At 40.2% G+C, this 20,674-nt stretch overlaps 1 long non-coding RNA gene across 1 annotated transcript; it reads right to left on the minus strand.

Annotated features, from left to right (window-relative positions):
- Positions 1-266: 266 nt before the first annotated feature.
- On the minus strand, positions 267-6,235 carry LOC122563410. The gene is made up of 3 exons (XR_006315586.1): positions 6,033-6,235; positions 930-1,068; positions 267-307 (listed from the first exon to the last, which is right to left on the minus strand). It is a non-coding gene; the product is annotated as an uncharacterized LOC122563410 (long non-coding RNA).
- Positions 6,236-20,674: the final 14,439 nt, after the last annotated feature.

A 20,674-nucleotide genomic window follows, 5' to 3' on the forward strand; every position in this document is an offset into this window, starting at 1 on the left:
GAGTTTATTGTCACATGTATCGAGGCACAGTGAAAAGCTTTGCCTTGCGAGCAATACAGGTAGATCACATAGTTAAGTAGTATAGATAGTAAATAATAGGTAAACAGTGGCAAAAACAAAAACAGAGGTACAGGCGAATGTTAAGAGTTTGTGAGTCCATTCGGTATTCTAACAACAGAGGAGTAGAAACTATTGTGAAACTGGCTGGTGCGTGTGTTCAGGTTTCTATACCTTCTCCCCAGTGGTAGAGATTGCCAGGGTGGGATAGATCTTTAAGAACATTGGCGACCTTTCCTTGACAGCGGGCCTGGTAAAATAAGAGTAAGCAATAAATTGCTGCATTTCAGAGTTGTGGGTATGTCTTGAGGGTTTTGAAAGCCTCCACTTTAGCTGTTCCCAATCTCATTCCATGTTCCCGTGTGGAATGTTATGTCTGGACACCTCCACTAAAGGCAGGAGTTTAATTAATATAGGATTGAGCCTCTGATGTAACTATGACTTTGGTAGTCAGGTGATGGACGCTCTGTTAGAAAGTGGGAACTAGAGCAGCTAAGAGGTGTCAGCTGCAAACTTATCAGAGAATCCCTACAGTGTGGAAGCAGACCTTTCAGCCCATCAAGTCCACACCAGCCCACCGAAGAACATCCCAACCAAACTCAGCCCCCTACATTTCCCAGGGCTATTCCACCTAGTCTGCACATTCCTAGACACTATGGGCAATTCAGCATGACTAATCCACCTAACCTGCACACCTTAGGAATGTGGGAGGAAACCAGAGCACCCCCGCACAGATATGGGGAGAATGTGCAAACTCCACACTGACAGTTCTTTGAGGCTGGAATTGAACCCAGGTCCCTAGCACTGTATGGCAGTACCACAAAGCCACCATTATCATGAAGTTTCCTCAGATACACCATTTGAAATAATACCTGGAGGTCAGGCCCGAGTCTATTTGAACAGTGGAACCCAAAATAAAACCCTCCAAGTACGGGCGGCATAGGTAGACATCTGGATCTAATAGCTCGTCAGGCAGCAGATTTTAAAGCGATGTCAGCTCTGGCCTTTGGCCTGGGATTGAACACAAAGCAAAAATCAAATTATGTACAACACCAACTGAATTCATGAATGTACAAGTGTATTTATTTGTCAGAGACCAAGGTCCTTTGGGACCATTTCAATAGTTCTCATAAAGTTTGCAAATACACGTGTGTGTGAATTAAGACTAGTGACTTTTAATTAGGAGCCTGTGTGCTATAGAGACCAAGAAATAGGAAAAAAAGTCATAAGGGATTCTCATCTGACATATTGTAACATATATTCTGACGTCATGAACATTATTCAGCAATGTAAGTTAGGATGGGAATACCCTGAACTGCTTGAAGTTCCAAACTGGCAACTAATTGGAGTACTCTTCAGGTGGTTCAGGATATAGTTACAGAGCCCACAACATCATTTGACAGTGGGGAAATATCCCAAATCAACATTTGTTCCTGAACCATCACCACAGGTTGTTTGAAAGGAAGAAATCATTCTTTGATAAAAACTTGTTAGTGAAATCATCTCCTCTTCCATAAAAGTAATACAATGGCCCAGTGGTATTATTGCTATGCTATTAGTCCAATGATTCAACTCCTCTTGTGACAAACGGTAGATTCAATTAAAAAAATTCTTGAATTAAGAGTCTAATGGTAACTATAAAACTGTTATAATTATCAGAGAAAGAAAACCCGTCTGGCTCAATAAGGTCCTTGAGGGAAGGAAATCTGCTGTCCTTACCTGCATTGACCTACACGTGACTCCAGGCCTGCAACAATTATGGTTGACTTTCAATTGCTCTCTGGATAGTTAAGGATATACAAGAACTGTTGGCCAGGCCAGCGATACCCACATCCCATGAATTTAAAAAAGGAAAATGTCATTTACCCCCTACTCCTGTCTTTGTGAGTTGTTCATTTATAACAACACCCGCTTCTGTTGTAGGGACATAGACCACCATTCCTTTCCCACCAGAGCAGAAAGTGAGTAATAATTGCACAAGGTTTGCTAGCAGCTTCAGCAGCCTGAGGAAACAATGAGGATTGGACCCAATATTTGTGCAAACTAGCAATATTTTTTAATGATTAAATGACAGATGGATCAGCAGGAAATTCATTAGTGCCTTCTTCCATTTGGTCTCAGTTCCACTTGATTTGACAATATCCGTCATGACACATTCCAGCTATTAACATGTAGCTGTCATAACGTGGACGACAACAATGCAATGTGTTGATCAGAATTTTACACAGAGGTTTTTGTCAGATCAATGACTTGTTCAAGATGCAACATCTGCCTCATCTTCCCTTAAAAGTGGCTGCTCAGTCAGTTGCCTAGTACCAAGTGTGTTCCAAGGAGCAGTAACCACTGCTGAGATTCCAAACAGCCCTCGAAGAATGATCTAGACAGGTAAGTCTGGGGTTTTTGCAGTGACAGGGGTTGGACATGGACATGGACTATATTTTGGGAGGGGATCTCTGATTGGCATGGGACCTCCGATAAAGATGGAGTCCTAAATCCTCACAGCCTCCAGAATGGCCGCGCTGAAGATGAAAGGATTTGGAGGAGCCATTATGGACACTCTTCCTAGTAATTGACTCATGCATTTGATATTGAAGGTTGAGGCAGGACCTGGTCCAGGGAAGAGTACAATGGATGGACAGATTTTTCTGGATAATTTGCATTCATGAAGCTAAAATCATCAATAGAAGGAGTTCCACAGACTAAATTTGAAAGGATGCATTGGAAATCTGAAATTGCAACAGAAATTTTACAAATGCACTGCTGGGAAGATCACATTTGAAAGTAAGGATATGTTGACACTTTGGATGTAACCTTCGACCAGGGGTACCTTTTGACGTACAGCACGAAACAGACCTTTCAGTCCAACTCATCCATGCCAACCAGATACCCTAACTTAATCAAGTCCCATTTGCCAGCACGTTGCCCATATCCCTCTAAACTCTTCCTATTCAGTCACCCATCAACTTGCCTTTTAAATGTTATAATTGCACCACTTCCTCTTGCAGCTCATTCCATACATGCGCCACCCTCTGCTGCCCCGTAGGTTCCTTTTAAATCTTTCCGCTCTCACCCTAAACCTATGCCCTTAAGTTCTGGATTTCCCACACCCCAGGGAAAAGACCTTGTCTGTTTACCTGATCCATGCTCCTCATGATTTTATGAACCTCTGTAAGGTAACCCCTCAGCCTCGTTATCACATTTGAAAATATTTCACCTTATTCTTGTTCTGTGTTGATTACTCCCGTACACAAAATCTTCCTAACCCATTAGTAGAATGACATATTTTAGTTAACCAATATGTTTTTATATAAGCATACAAAGTAAAATCTGCTAAATGGCGAATAGGGAAATGTAATCCATTTGCGAGTTATGGTAGAAGTTTAACTATTGATAAAATGCAATACTTCTTGACCATTGGTATTCAGTAGATAACAATGGGAAATGAATATCTTGTAATCCTTTAAGAAAGATCACTAAAGAATCCTCAAGGGGGATCTGTGTTGAACAGACAACTCAAACAACAATATGTTGAAAGGGTGAAATTTGATTCACCGTTTTGGGCAGGGCAAAAGTCTTCAATAGAACTGACACTGAACTGATCTTGTTAGATTTGGATTTTCTATCACCAACTCACTCAGGAATTTCCACTTAAAACAGAACTTCAGATGCGAAAGCAAAGAGCCCAAAATCTCCTGCAAGGTTTTGAAATAAGTGGGGAGTTATGTGGTTTTTCACACAAAGAATCATGTATGAACTTAATTCCACTCCAACACCAGTCACATATCTACCAAATCAATAGAATGTATCTCTAGTGTGCTTCATTCCATTTATGATAATTTGCTTCTAATTTTCAGCTACAGGAGGTGCAGAGTGGCTCAGTGGTTAGCCCTGCTGCCTCACAGCACCAGGGACCCAAGTTCAACTGTCTGTGTGGAGTTTGCACATTCTCCCCGTGTCTGCGTGGGTTTCCTCCAGGTGCTCTGATTTTCTCCCACAATCCAAAGATATGCAGGTCAGGTGAACTGGCCATGCTAAATTGCTCATAGTGTTAGGTGCATTAGTCAGGGTTAAATTTAGGGGAATGGTTCTGGGTGGGTTACTCTTTGGATGGTCGGTATGGACTTGTTGGGCCGAAGGGCCTGTATCCATACTGTAGGGAATCTACTCTAATCTAATCACTGGCTAGCAGCAATGTGAAAAGGAGTGACAAAGGGACAAGTCTATCCCTGTCAATCCCTGGCCTCTGTTGGTAAGTTTTGTGCTTCCACTGGCTCCTCAATCCCCCAGTTAATGTTTCAGAGAAACGTAAAGGAGGTTTGAACCCTTAGCATGAAGCATACTGGTCCACTGGCATATGGACATCCCTGAAGCTCATGAACCAAATTCCCAGCAAAGAGACAGTATCTGCACTGTGCTGTGCAACCCTCAGGAGAATTAAAGGTTAAAACTAAAGGGAAAGTAAAGGCAGATTGATACCTCAGGTGGCTGTGGTTTTGCTTATCTCCATCCCCCACTCCATCCCAGATGGTAATATTGAAAGACAAGCCAGGACCCATCAGTTGACTTGGAGCCAGGACCCATCAGTCGAGGTCCAGCTTTGGAGGTGGCTGTGGGACCAGGGCAACGTGACCATCTCCAGCTCAGAGATGGTGGACACAGAAACAACTGCACTAAGGGCGGCAGAAAAAAGCATGTTGCCAGGGATGATGTGGAATGGTGGTGACTGGAGGAGATGAGAGGGTGAAGTCTACGCAGAGAGAAAGATGACCTTTTGAAGCTGTTTCAGTTTTAGTAAAAACAATTTAATATTAATTTATTCTGTATTTTACCATTTATACATTTTATTCAATAGTTTATTTTGTAATCCAAGATGGTGCCAGAATGTGGCGACATTATACACTTTTCACTATACCTGGGTACAATTGACAATATTAAATAAATCTAAATAAATCAAACTATTTCGTCTTTCTGCCAATTCTACATTCAGGCTCAAGTAAAGCTCTACATTTCTTTGAACCGAACCAGGGAGATTGAGAGGGTTCCCAGATGTTAAGTTAAAGCAGTTTCCCTGTATTTTTTTTATCCAGGCTTACACCAGTTCTAATGAACATGGAGGTACAACCAAAGTGTAAACTCCCAAGGCAGGTAGCTGCCAGAGCTCCCCCTGTCAACGACTAGAGAAAGCAAGTTTCCTGCCTTTTGCATCTGTTGAGACCAGCCATAAATTTGGCCTAAAGGTTTCATAGCAACAGGAGCCAATGTCATTATTCTGGTGTTTTGGAGATTTACGTTAGTCCAACTGAAGGGTTGTATTGCATTTCCTGTGCGTTTCTCTATGTTTTTCTTCTTCTATCACAAGCTGTTAAACAAATACAATCTTTGCACTATTGCATTTTTTAAAACATGCAGTGCTTAACTTGCATAACTAGTTTGAACTTTAGTTTATATAGCATCTATACAGTTAGGAGATATTTTATTAATATGCATGTTCCTCACTTTCCTCAAACTACAATTTTATTTTTACAGTGATTTCTGCTTGTTTTATGATCCTGCATATAAATCATAACATGTCTGACTCAAGTGCTCCCAAGAAAATATGGTGAAAAACAGGGAGATTCTGTGCATAATTTCTGTCTACCATCAGTAATTTTTCAGCTTAGGGCTTTGCAAATATTAAACTTCAGAAACAAACTACATGTTTTGAGACTGAGCTTGGAGCATCTGTATTCAAATGATTAAAAGTGACTTTTTATTGTTACATTTATTTAATATTTGTGATTAGAGTTGTTCAGTTATTGTTTCCAAAGTACTTGGCTAGACTGTTACAGAGCATTCATTTTGATTTATGGATGTGAGTTTGGAATATAAGAAACAGAACACTGTTTTGTGCAGGTACATTTTATCAACTCAAGCAAGCAAACTACTTTCTGTTTGTCAGGTGTGCGAAAACTACCTGTCAAAGCAATTGCGAGTACCTTTTCACAGATCGACAATTCTGTAAAGGTGGTTCATTTCTTTAAAAAAGACAAGCTGGGATGTAGAGGAGTATTGTAGAGTGGAAAAAATGGATAACCAAGGATAAATCAGGATCTTGATTCTCCCTCTTCTCCCCCATTAAATCATTGATATAACTTCAGTCTGTTTCAACTCCACGAGTTAGCTTTGTACGTGACATCGTGGCCCCACTGCAGTGTGCAAACACAGTGCTAGGAACCAGTTAAATCAAATGCTTTAACCGACTGTGGTTATTCTAGGGAGGTACCAAGATAAGTCAATTATCTCATCGACTATGGAATGACTGGAGTCCATATATGTATAAAGAACTGGAACATTGAGGGCTCCAACACAATTTCAATAATAATACCAACCATTTCCAGAGGACATTAGCGCCTCAAAACATTAACATACAATTTTCAAAACCTGCATATTTTGTAGACGGTTTATAACTTTAAAGTTATGTTTTTTTTATCACACTGACTTTTTTTTACCCTTTTCATGCATTTAATTCCAAAACAATTAAAATGTTTACATAACTGGTCAGATTAAGACCACACTGGTTTCTAATCATTTGTTACTGAATTTGCTCATGAAAGGATTTTGTGCTCAAGTGTTAGTAGCTTATATTGTATGGATGATTTGGATGTGCCGGTGTTGGACTGGGGTGGACAAAGTTAAAAATCACACAACACAGGGTTATAGTCCAACAGGTTTATTTGGAAGTGCCGCTTTCGGTGTGCTGCTCCTTTAGGTTATGCACAACCACTTAATGAAGGAGGGAGGCTCCGAAAACTAGTGCTTCCACATAAACCTGTTGGACTACAACCTGGTGTGTTGTATGGAGGTAGAGTCTTTTATAAAGCAGCTTGGTAGAGCATGCATGTTCAACTCTGTGCAGAACTGCATGACAGAAAGTGTGTAGATTGAACAATGAATGGTGAATACTTGAGTAATTAAGAATGATTTTATAGCTAGTAGATAATATGATCTTTCCTGTGATACTTAAACATCTCACTGACAGGCTTCTGTGATTTTGGTGTTCTGTTTTTTATCTTGCTCATCCAGATGATGCTCATGTGCTGAGGAATAGGATATTTTCATGTCACTTAATGAGACTAGAGCAGTCTTACTGCAACTATACCAGGTGCTGGGTGAGACCACATTTGGAGTAGTGAGGACAGTTTTGGTTCCTTTATTTAAGGAAAGATATCATTTCACTGGGGGCAGGTCAGAGAAGGTTCACGAGGATTGTCTCTGGTATGAAGGGATTGTCTTAACAAGTAAAGGTTAAACAAGTTGGGACTCTACTCACTTGAGTTTAGAGGAATGAGAGGAGATCTCATTTTCAAAATATCAGATTCTTAAGGAACTTGACGAGTTAAATGCTGAGAGATTGTTTCCCTTCATAGGGTAGTCTAGGACCAGAGAGCGTTGTCGCAGAATGAAGGGGCACCAATTTAAGACAGAGATGATGAGGAATTTCTTCTCTCAGAGGGTTGTGAGTCTTTGGTAATCCTTGGTACAGAGACCTGTGGGAGCAGAGTCCCTGTGTATATTTAAAGCCCATTAAGAATCCTGTATGTTTCAATAAGATCACCTCTCAGTCTTCTAAACCCCAGGGAGTAGAGTCCCAACGTGTTTAACCTTTGCCCATAAAACAATCCCTCCATTCCAGGGACCATCTTCATGAACCTTCTCTGAACTGCCCCCAAGGAAACGATATCTTTCCTTAAATAAAGGGACCAAAATTGCTTATCACCCTACAGGTGTATCCTTCCTGATTAGCAACTGTGTGCTAGCTTTCTGTGTTTTGTGCATAAATAGATCCCTTGCCATGTGCTCGTGAGATTCTCATCCCATTTTTAAAAGCATGGATGGATATTTGGATGTTTTCCTCAACATCGTTAATCTCATTATTCTGCTCTGGCCATGTTTTACCAATGGATGTTCCATTGCCATGATGTTCAGGGGCTGGTAAGGTTCCACCCACAGGTATTAATTAAATATCTTTTCATAATTTACCCAATGTACACAGAAGGTGGTGCATATATGGAATGAGCTGCCAGAGGAAGTGGTGGAGGCTTGTACAATTGCAACATTTAAAAGGCATCTGGACGGAATATGAATAGGAAGGGTTTAGAGGTTATGGACCAAATGCTGACAAATGGGACTAGATTAATTTAGAATATCTGGTCGGCATGGATGAGTTGGACCGAAGGGCCGCACATCTCTCTGACTCTATGACTCTAATCTGCTAATTTTTAGATTGTAGTGAGAGTCCTGCTTCCAGAAGTTACTTGGGGATGGTACTGCACCCAGTCCACTTATTTTTGCAATATATCATCTGCATAATTCAAGTTCTAAAAATGCAATAGAAGATATAAAACCTAAAAAACCACTAAACAAGAAAACCAAAGAACTGCGGATGCTTGAAATGAAAGATACCACACTAAACACTCACAAGAATCCCACCATGACTTTGATGCAAGAGTCCCATTGACAAAATTATAAATGTAATCATGATTCGCAGTGAAGTATCTGTCCAGTCAACCGCATCTTCTCTCTTTTCAACCAAACACTTTTCCAAAATCAGCATAACCAAGCAAAAGGTCATTGCCTGTGGTAACAAGAGTTCAAGTGGGGCTATGACCTCAAACTTTGGGATTGCAAGATGTAAACAATAAAGACTAAGTTCAGACCAAGTTGCAAAAATCCTGCCCCTGCTCTAACAGAGCTGAAAATGTGATGCTGGAAAAGCGCAGCAGGTCAGGCAGCATCCAACGAGCAGGAGAATCGATGTTTCGGGCATGAGCCCTTCTTCATGAGAATCAAAACGTCGATTCTCCTGCTCCTTGGATGCTGCCTGACCTGCTGCGCTTTTCCAGCAAAACATTTTCAGCTCTGATCTCCAGCATCTGCAGTCCTCACTTTCTCCTGCTCTAACAGACCCTCACTCTCACCGTTCTCACTAAGGGCTCGTGACAATTTTCAAACCTCAAAATTGGATCATAGTGGGCAAACATTTACAAGACACTGCACCACAAACTTCATTGAAAGGGTAGACATCAAAGAGTATCTTCAAGAAGGAGGGAGAGATAGAAGTGTGGTGAGATCAAGCAATGGGAATTTCAAAGATTTGGAACCTCGGCAGCTAAAGGGGCAGCATGGTGGCTCAGTGGTTAGCACTGCTGCCTCACGGCGCCAGGGACCTGGATTCAATTCCCACCTCGGGCAGTTGTCTGTGTGCAGTTTGCACATTCTCCTCGTGTCTGCATGGGTTTCCTCAGGGTGCTCCGGTTTCCTCCCACAGTCCAAAGATGTGCAAGTTAGGTGAATTGGCCATTCTAAATTCTTAGGTATTAGGTGCATTAGTAAGGGGAATGGGTCTGGTGGGTTGCTCTTTGGAGGGTTGGTGTGGACTTGTTGGGCCGAAGGGCCTGTTTCCACACTGTAGGGAATCTAATCTAATCTAAAACAAGATCACAAACAATTGGAACAATTAAAATGAAAAATGCATGAAACAGCGCTTTGTGGAACTTTAATACAATAGAGCAGCAAGTCAGATTTTGTTCAGTCTTTGCACTGTTACATTATTGTTGCTTTAATCTCGTGTTTATAGTCCTGTCTTGAATTAAGACATCCTCTGTACTTATTTTTTTTTCTTAATTCAAAAACAGTAGGTTTTATTATGATAGCTATGTTTGTGAATTCAAATTTTCTCCCAATGCTGTTGGTTGTGGCTTTCACAAAACACCCTGTTGTTTGTTCTCTAATAGAGGTCAAAATCAAGACCCAGGATGTTCTACTCTTAGGTTTTGGCACATTTCCCATAGATTTGTAATGTCATGGTGATTTAATGGAACATTTTTATTGGAAGGCTTGTCTAGGGGATTTGAGTGCTGACCATTGCTTTTTCTGGTTTAATCTGCAGAAAAAGTCAACTCCATTAAAAAAAATTGAAGAATTTTGGTGGGTGTGACAAAACATTTAATTTGACTTTGTGTAACTCTCTGAAATGGAACACCTAGTACTCTCATGTCAAGATTTATTTTGCAGAGCCAGCTAAGTACAATTCCCCACAGATGTCATGAATGTTGGCCCCTGAACAACACAACATGGCTCAGCTTCAGAAAACAGTGCATTTTTGGCATGTACACACAATAGCTGCCATATTAAACTTTGCAAAACATTGACGGATCAAATCTTTGCCTTAGTAGACATGTTATTTGAAGTGAGAGGACATTAACTTCCAGTAATATCTGCTCTGGTGCTGTTAAAGTATATAAATATGTTTTCTTCTCGATGTTGTACTTTTCATTCAACTGTTTCATTCCTTTATGTAGTCAGGATGAAAGGATGCAGCAGATTAATCATTGATTTGATCTGTGGCTTCCCAGGATTCATGGACAAACAAGAGTGTGTAACTGTAAAGGAGAAGACAGTAGTGTTTTGAAGATGTGAGTGTAGTGTACCTTTAAGAGAGTTAAAAGCTAGCAGTGACAGCACCAAGTGTTCTCAATTAAGACACAAAGTAATGTGTGGTCCAGCTACTGGGGTAGCTAGGGTAGCTGGTTGCCTGGAGACAAAACAGATTCAAATTAAGCCAATCAGTTTAAATTAAACCCTGAAAAATACCAAATTCCAATCAAAAATTTAATATATTGACAATCTTAAAAGCCAAATACACAATTCGATGTTTTGGAGGTATAAGACTGGGGAAAATTGAATGGTTGGGAGGAGAGCTGCCATGCCAATAACATGTAGAGACTGCCCGAAAAATAGCTCTCTCTAAAAGGTACCTTTATCAATCCGTGTCCTGTGAAGCATAATCCCTAAGAAGAAGAGACAGGAAGATCCAAATGGAAGATTTGACAGTTGGCTGGTTTTGAAACTTTGAATTTTTGGTAAACCTTAATTGGGGGGGTTTCATCGGCCGTAAAATATAAAAGGGGAAGATAAAAAATAGGTTAGAGGAAGGAGTTCTAAATAGTTGTTAGTTAATTATTCTCTGTTATATTTTAAGAAATAAAGTTGTTACTTTTACTCTAACTCATTCTTGGCCTCTTGAATTTTCACAGATTACTGCACGGGATAAATCTTTTCTGTGTTGCTGGTTTAAATTAAGCAGGTGGGTTTACCTTGTGTCAGAACAGTAGAATACATGAAGTTCTAGAGGTCATTATTGGAGAGTGAACCAGAAGCAAGTTGTATTGTGTACTTTTCTATTTGACTTCTTGCAGTGTGTATGAGGTTTCTGTGTATATGGGGAAAGGAAGGCAAGATCACTAGACAAAACACTAATAATTTGATCAGCCATATAATAAAATAGACAGCATTTAAATCAGCAAATTGCATTTTGTGCTAGAGGAAAAAGAAGCTTCTTCCATCAAGGCAGAAGTTCTGAATCTATCGCGATCTCTGATGCAGGAAGAGGACACTTTGCCCATTTTGACTTAACAACACTTTGCGAGAGTAATCCAAACCCAATATCACTGCTGTCTATCCAAGCCAAATGATGACAGAAGAATCAAGACTCCAAACTTTTCCTTGATGGACAGTTCATTCACAGGATGCAGCTTTACAAATCTCTGTCTCCTGAAAACTATCCCCAATGTCCCCGCAGATTCCATTTTGTATTCCGTTTCAGTATGTTATGCTGAAACTCTGGTGTAGTTGGGCCTTGAACACAGACCTCGGGTCCAGAAGTACAGATGCTACAACAGTCTAAGAATTTTAAAAATAAAGAAGATTAGTGAACCCACAGCAGAAGGGAATAGAAAACAAGAGCACAAAAGGTGCAAAATTATTTTTTAATGAAGCTGTTTGGACAGGTTAGGACACAACTCAAGAGTTGATGGAGTGTGAGCATGGATTTTCTGGCCTAGACATGGAAAGTCCACCACTATGCCACTAGACTCTCTTTTCAGATGTGATCCCAGCCTAGTTCTAAAAAATCCATCACTTCTCTATCTTTAACCACATAATTAACAACTATTTCCACTTCCCCTGCTATAGCTGTATATATTCATCGGTCTCAATGATTTACCTATTCTTCCTTAAATAAAGTATCTTCCTGTGACAAAGAATTTCCATTTTTATCTATTTAATCTGCACCTTCATTAACTCTAGAAGTTCACCGTCTGATGATATGACATCAGATCCTCACATATACAACAATATAGGGCTCATCACAGCAACACAAAGCAAAATACTTCAAATATGGAAATCTGGAATAAAAACAGAAAATATGCAGCAGATCAGGCATCATCTGTGGACAAAGAAGTAAAATGAACGGTCAATTGAACTACTTGTTTACATTAGGACAGGTTGATAGTGAGGAGGCTATAGAGCAACTTGATGAAAAACCCATCACAGCATACATCATCATGACAATCTGGGAATATATTCCAACTTGAACAGAAATGACTATGAGGCAGAGGCAGAAGGTATTTGTTTTCAAATAAAAGTGCAAGACTATACAAGTGAATCCAATTCTTCCATTGGTTATTTTGAACTTAACACCTTTATAAGGCTATGGGTGGAGTGTATTTAAACAGGATTGGGTTTCAGTGGAACAGTGTGAAGGTCACCATGTAACCTGTTGTCATCAGGTTGAGTCTTGGTCTATTTTAGTTTACCTGGATCAGGTTTGACTATAGCAGTGAGGCAGCCTCAGAGAGTTTAAAATGGCAGAACAAATTCAATTATTTATTAAATAATGCTTTAAATACATTTATATTTTACGTTATATAATTATTATAATTGTTAAAATGGCAGAACAACTTTAACTATTTATTAAAGAATGTTTTAAATGCATTTATATTTTAATTGCTAAATTAACCAGTCTACCATGGCAACAAAAGGCAAGGAATGTTTCTCCTTCAAAACGCTAGATAGAAAACAACTAAAGATACATTTGAAGCAGTTTGACATCAGTAAGAAGGAGCAAACAGAAGTATACTGGTGTGAGAATGCACACTGTGAAATCTACAGTCTCACAACGAGTTAACAAAACCCATTTTTGTGCAGCTGCAGATTTCTGTCATTCAGTCACTTTACAGAAACAAGGTCTCACAAGCCACAGATACCATGTGGAGTATAACTTGCAGACCAGATCAGTCTAAACACAGGACTTTGGCAGACGAGGCAACCTCACCATGTCACACTTCTCCAGTGCCCATTGAGTTATGTGATACCTAGACCAGGTGTTTGTCAATCTCTAAAGAGGCTTGGATTTGTTTCCAGTATTACTTATGCACTTAGTGCATTCCTGGGTCTTAAAAATCAGCACACTTCCCTCCTTTGACTGATGTATTCAGACATCAGTGTAAAAGTAAGTCCTGCAGTTATTGGCAGGTGTTAGTTGGGTTTTCATGATGAACATTCAATGGTCGGTAAACAGAACACATTCTCGCAATTCCTAAAACTGTGCAGATCCTTGGTCTTAAAATAGTTTTACCAGAACTTGACATGTCTGTGGTTGTCAAAAATTATAACTATATGAGTTCAATATAATGCAATGCATATACCCTTCCCTCATAGCTTCAATAAAATAACAACTGGTTAAACTAGCCATGCAATGTTGTGAGTAAAGAAAAGTGGAAGCATAGATGTATAGGTCAGGCAGCATTGAGAAAGTAAATGTGAGTTAATGGGTTATTACATCATGGACTGTGACAAATGAATGAACAAGCACTAACTGCAGTTTAGACTCAGACCCACCAAATAATTCTCATTCATCTTCTAAGTTGCCAATGATTATTTTCTCATTTTATTTCATGATCTTTTGTGTCCAATTTTAGCACAGAATGACCTCGTCTTTAAAAGTAGCTTTGTTTTTCTTTACGATTGGAAATCCTTACGCTTGTTCCCCAAGAGTAAACTTTGATTCCGTATCATCAGGGATATATACAGGAGAAGCTTGTCAATGTCTACTTGGAATGAGCAAGTGATCACCTATTGCATTGCTCATGATCTCTGGCACAACAAGGAGAAAATTTGATTGTACTGGTTTACATCTGGCCAAACAAAATGTGTAACAAGGATTAACAGTGGCAAATGAGAAAGTCTGTGTCTAATCATGAATTTTCATTGCAAATAAATACCTTTGATGTTGCTGTTTGTTGCATATTCCCAATGGATAACTTATCCATACCAATGCAAAATACTCCTTGCTCTAACATGACTTCTCTTTCTTGAAATCAAAGTGTGATATTGTCTGTAACATAAAATGAGGGTTAAACCTGACTGTGTAATATGCTAAAGAGATATGAACATAGAACATAGAACAGTACAGCACAGTACAGTCCCATTGGCCCACGATGTTGTGCCAAACATTTATCTTAATCTAAGACCAACCTAATCTACACACCCCTCAATTTACTGCCATCCATGGACCTGTCCAGCAGTCGCTTAAATGTCTCTAATGTCTCTAACTCTACTATCACTGCTGGCAGTGCATTCCACACACCTACCACTCTCTGTGTAAAGAACCTACCTCTGACATCTCCCCTATACCTTCCTCCAATCACCTTAAAATTATGACCTCTTGTGACAGCCATTTTTGCCCTGGGAAAAGTCTCTGGCTATCTACTCTATCAATGCCTTTCATCACCTTGTACACCTCTACCAAATCACCTCTCTTCCTTCTCTCCTGTGTGAAAAACCCTAGCTTACTCAACCACTCTTCATAAGACAAACCCTCCAATCCAGGCAACATCCTGATAAATCTCCTCTGCACTCTGTCTAATGCATCTATATCCATCCTATAATGAGATGACCAGAACTGGACACAATATTCCAAGTGTGGTCTCATCAGGGACATGTAGAGCTGCAGCAAAACGTTGCGGCTCTTAAACTCAATTCCCTGTTAATGAAAGCCAAAACACCATACGCTTTCTTAACAACCAGATCAACTTGGATGGCAACTTTGAGGGAGCTATGTACGTGGAACCCAAGATCCTGCTGTTCCTCCACACTGCTAAGAATCCTGTCTTTAACCCTGTATTCAGCATTCAAATTAGATCTTCCAAAATGAATCACTTCACATTTATGCAGATTGAACTCCATCTAACACTTCTCAGCCCAGCTATGCATCCTGTCAATGTCTTGTTGTAGCCTGCAACAGCCCTCGACAATATCTACAACACCATCCTCTTTGGAGACATTGGCAAAATTATGAACCTGCACCTCCATCCAAAACCATTAATAAAAACTACAAAGAGCAGAGGCCCAAGAACAGATCCCTGCGGGACACCACTGGTCACCAACTTCCAGGAGGAATACTTTCCATTCACTACCACTCACTGTCTTCTTTCAGCCAGTCACATCTGTATCCAGACAGCCAAATGTCCCTGTATCCCATTCCTCCTAACTTTTTGAAGGAGCCTACCAAGGGGAACCTTATCAAATGCGTTACTGAAATCCATATACACCGCATCCACTGCTCAACCTTTGTTAACTTGTCACATCCTCAAAGAACTCAATAAGTCTTGTGAGGCATTACCTGCCCCTCACAAAGCCATACTGACTATCTTTAATCAAACTACATTTTTGCAAATAGTCATAAATCCTATCTCTCAGAATCCTTTGCTCTACCTTGCCTACCACTGACATTAAGACGGACTGGTCTGAAATTCCCAGGGATTTCCCTATTCCTTTTCTTGAACAGAAGAACAACATTCACCTTCCTCCAATCATCTGGTACTACTCTTATGGAGAGTGAAGATGCAAAGATCATCACCAGAGGCACAGCAATCTCATTCCTCACTTCCTGTAGTAACCTTGGATATATCTGGTCTGGCCCTGGGGATTTATCTATCTTGATGCTTCCCAGAATTTCCAGCACATCCACTTTCTTAATATCAATCTGTTCAAGCCTATTAACCTGATCCGCGGTGTTCTCACTATCATAAAGGTTCCTCCCTCTCGTGAATACTGAAGCAAATAATCATTTAGGGCCTCCCCTACCTCTTCAGACTACAGTCACAAGTTCTCTCTACTATCCCTGATCGGCCCTACCCTCCCTCTGATCATTCTCTTATTCTTCACGTAAGTGTCGAATGCCTTTGGGTTTTCCCTAATCCTTCCTGCCAAGGCTTTTTTGTGCCTCCTCCTAGCTGTCCTCAGTCCATTTTTGAGTTTTTTTGAGTTACACTGCAATCCTCTAAAGCTGTGCCAGATCCTTGCTTCCTCAACCTTAAGTAAGCTTCCTTCTTCGTTTTGATGAGAAGCTCCTCTGCTCTTGTCATCCAAGGCTCCTTCACCTTACTATTCCTTGCCTGTCTCAATGGGACAGAATTATCCAACATTCACAACAAGTGCTCCTTAAATACTGTTATGCATTTCCCATAGAACAATTGTTCCCAATTTATACTCCACAGCTCCTGTCTAATAGCAGTATAATTTCCCCTCCCCTAATTAAATACCTTCCCATGTTGTCTGCTCCTATCCCTTGCCATCACTATGGTAAAGGTGAATCACTGTCACTGAAATGCGATCCCACCGAGTGATCTGACATCTGGCCTGGCTCATTGCCTAGCACCAAATCCAATATGGCCTCTCCCTAGTCAGCCTATCTAGATATTGAGTCAGGAATCCTTCCTGGACACACCTGACAAAATCAGCTCCATCCAGACCATCTGCATTAAGGAGGTTCCAATCAATTTTGGGGAGGTTAAAGTCACCCATAACAACAATTCTGATACAGCTTCACCTTTCCAAGATCTGCTGTTGAATCTGTTCTTCCACCTCTCTGCTGCTGTTGGGGTGGGGTGGTGGTGGGGGGTCTATAGAAAACACCCAATAAAGTGACTTCTCCTTTCCTGTTACTGTCTTCCATCCACACTGACTCAGTAAACAAACCCTCATTAAAAACCTCCCTTTCTGCAGCTGTGATGCACTCTCTCATTAACAATGCTACTCCCCCTCTTCTTTTACACCTCCTCCCTGTTCTTTTTAACATCCAGCAACCATTCCTGCTCCTAGTAAATCTCCCACCCAGGACATCAGTGCCCCTCCAGTTTAATTGCAATCCGTATTTCATGTACAGATTCCACTATCCCCAGAAAATACCCCAATGATCTACGTATCTGAAGCCATCCTTCCTGCATATGATGTACACTACAATGGGAATAGATGCCATGTAACATGATGGTTCTCGCTCATACCCCAAAATGAAGATACAGTAAGGAGTAATCACTGTTAGTAATTTAAAAAAAAATTAAGTTGCAATAGTCCTTACCTCAGCAAATTCTGTCACTATTCCTCAGCAAAACAATGAGACCAAGAATATATCTGCATTGTGGTTATTAGCGCAGTCTGCCAACTAATGTTTATGTCAGTAATAAACTCACCAGGCAACAATAAAAGATGTTTTGTACACTCCCAAACCTTTTGACTGGCAGATGTAGTGCTCTAATGATGCATTACTACAGGGCAATAAATGCAATCCATATTTCATGTACAGATCTCACTTTCCCCAGAAAGTACCCCAATGATCTACGTATCTGAAGCCCTCCTTCCTACATATGATGTACACTACAATGGGAGTAGATGCCATGTAACATGATGGTTCTCTCTTATACCCCCAAAATGAAGATACAGTTCTTTAAGACGTTAGATAGTGGGATACAGTACTTTAAGACTTTACTTAAGACACAAAATCTGCTCTGAAATAATGACAAGCCTCAAAACTCACAACATTTCTTGTAAATTAGAACATGTTTGTGAAGAAAGGTTACATGTGAAATTGAGAATTCACAAGACAGTCACTTGCCCAGACTGCATGGCAATGAGAAAGATTCACGAAAGGAACCTCAGAACCGGACCTCAATTAAACCTGGTGAAAACTTGTTACTTTTAACTGGGACACAAAAATCATAACGTTATAACAAATAAACTATCAATGAAACGAAAGATTTTTCATTGCAATCTTTACATCTTTGAGACAAAGCAGCTGTCACCAATCAAGATTTGGATTTTCAGGTTTGATGCATTTGAAACACTAGACGTTTAGCTCAAATATTTATTCTGCCTTCAGGTAGATATTACTGAAGGTCTGATAACTCATGCAGAGTTGTCAGCGTGCAATAGTTATGTAACTCAGAAGCAGCGGACATCAATGCAGGATGCACTTGTAGCGGAGTTATGCGTGCATATGTATTTGCAATTTGTTTCTGCAAGAAAGCAAACAAAAGTATCCATTATCCTCCTCATTTTCAAAAAGAATCATTATTTTAACCATTTGATGGTATAAGAGAGGGACAAAAATATATCCAAATACCAAATAAAAGTTTTGAAGATGAATAATGCTGGACTCAAAACAGCAATTGTTTGTCCTGCACAGATGAAGCCAGACCTGCTGAGTTTCTCCAGCACTTTCTGTTTTTATCACTTGACACAATTAGCCCCCAGGTTTATTGCTTAAATAATTGGTCAGATTCACTCCAGGTCACTCTTACTCTTAAAAGAATTATGCTTATGAATTTATATTGTGGTTGCAGGAGCAGATCAGAGTGTTGGAATCCTGAAGAGTCTGACTCCTCTAAGCCTGTCCACCACCTGAAAGGCACAAGTCAGGGGTGTGATAGACTTTTCTCCATTTGCCTGGATTCATGCCATATCAACACTCGAAAGTCTAAGTATGAACCTGGCCAAAGCAGCCTACTTGATTGGCACCATGCCTACAAACATCCTTCCTTCTACACCTATGCTCAGTAACAGCAGTGTGTACTATATACAAGAGACACAGCAGAAATTTACCAAAGCTCCTTGAACAGCATCTTCCAAACTCACAACCACTTCCATGTCGATGGAAAAAGGCAACAGATATGCAGGAATAACATTTCCTGCAAGTTTCTATTCAAGTCACCATCGTGACTTGGAAATATATTGCTACTCCTTCAGTGTAAAATCCTGGCGCTTGCTCCCTAACAGCATTGTGGGTCGAATCACACCAAATCAGATCAAAAAGGCAGCTCACCATCACTTTCTCAAGGGAAATTAGGGATAGACAATAAATGCAGACCCAGACAGTAATAACCACAGCCCAAAAAGGAATAAGAAAATGATTTACTAGACACAAATATTTTGGCCCAGATTTTGAGGTCTCTGGATTGTCAAGATCCTCTGATAAAGTTTCTGACTCAGAGTTAGCATTGGCAAGTTCAGACATTTCTGATTTAACTGATTAATTACCCAGGAAATGTTAGATGGAAAACTCCTAGTCTAACTCCTGGCTAACTATACAATGGACTGAGTCTGACTTCACCCTAACCATTGAATTTTGCTATGACACCCGACTCTCCCTGACATATTGACTCCCCACTGACCACTTATACCTCCTGCTGACTCCTGACAGTCCTATTGACTTGATCTGGTTTGTCCCAACCTCACAACCCTGATTGGATCCAACAACCCACTTCATCCAGTCTGCACCCTATCTGATTTCCATTTTATCGAGCTGCATTGTCTGCCCTTATTCACATTCCTCATTCATCTTACTGTTATGACAATAGATCAGAATTCTGAAGTATTATTTTTAACTTTTAATTCCAAAATGAGTTTTTTAAATGAGGGTTGTTACAGACAAAATAGACTGTACATGTACATTCAGTGTTGTCTGTCCAAGGCCTCTGTAAGACCCATGGAATGTTGCCCCTATAAAGTGTTAGGGAAACTTTAAACACAGAGAACTATAACAGGAAGAGATAGCCAGGGGCTTGGCTACCTTGTCCCTCTCATCAGAAAGCCATGTCTGGCAGGCCAGCAATATACAACAAAAACTGACTGCAACCATGGTTTATGTGTGCCAGTGAAGAAGATGTACCAGTGAACTGAGTCATTTGTGTACTCCAGCCTAGGTCTGAATGCTTGGGTACTGGGAAGGTTCTACACTAGTCAACTCTGCACTGTAGGTAAAATTTATCTTTCATTCTGAGTGGTAGAAGCCAGCAAACTACCAAGTCAGTCAGATGGAAACAGGACAAAAAGAGCTCTCATTCAGACTGCTGCCAGACAATCACTGTCAAAATGACTGCAACTAACTACAAAATTATGAACCCCAAAATCAACTGTTCACTATCTACCTAGAGCGACTGATCCAAATATTTTTTAACTTTTACCTGCTTTCAGAGTTACTTCATATTCCTAATCTGCATTTTTTTTTGCCCTTAGTAATTAAACAAAACTCACTTTTATTCACTTAAGAAAACCTGGTTAAATTATCTCCTATTGAGCCATAATTTGACAACAGTGAGGATGAAGGGCGGGATGCCAAATTAAGATTCAGAACCAAAATTATTCCCTGAGCTATGTGCAAATTGGCAGAGGGGAAATCAGGCGAGAGAGATGAATGCATAGTTCAAGGACTGGGGTGGGAGAAATGGGTTCTAATCTATGGGGCTTTGACAGCAGCAGTGGAGTAAGTGAGATTTGTACCCAAGGAAAATCTCCCCTGAACTGCGCTGGGGATTAGTGTTCTTGCCAATTCATAACTAGGGAAGTAGAGAGTGTTTTAAATTGAATAGTATAGGCAAGAGTTCAAATTTGGGATGGTGAACTAGGGACGATGAGGTAAAGCAAAGATTGGCATCAAGATCAAATAGGTAAGTATTAATAA

The sequence above is a fragment of the Chiloscyllium plagiosum genome, chromosome 27, assembly GCF_004010195.1.
Source record: "Chiloscyllium plagiosum isolate BGI_BamShark_2017 chromosome 27, ASM401019v2, whole genome shotgun sequence".
Classification (NCBI taxonomy): domain Eukaryota; kingdom Metazoa; phylum Chordata; class Chondrichthyes; order Orectolobiformes; family Hemiscylliidae; genus Chiloscyllium; species Chiloscyllium plagiosum.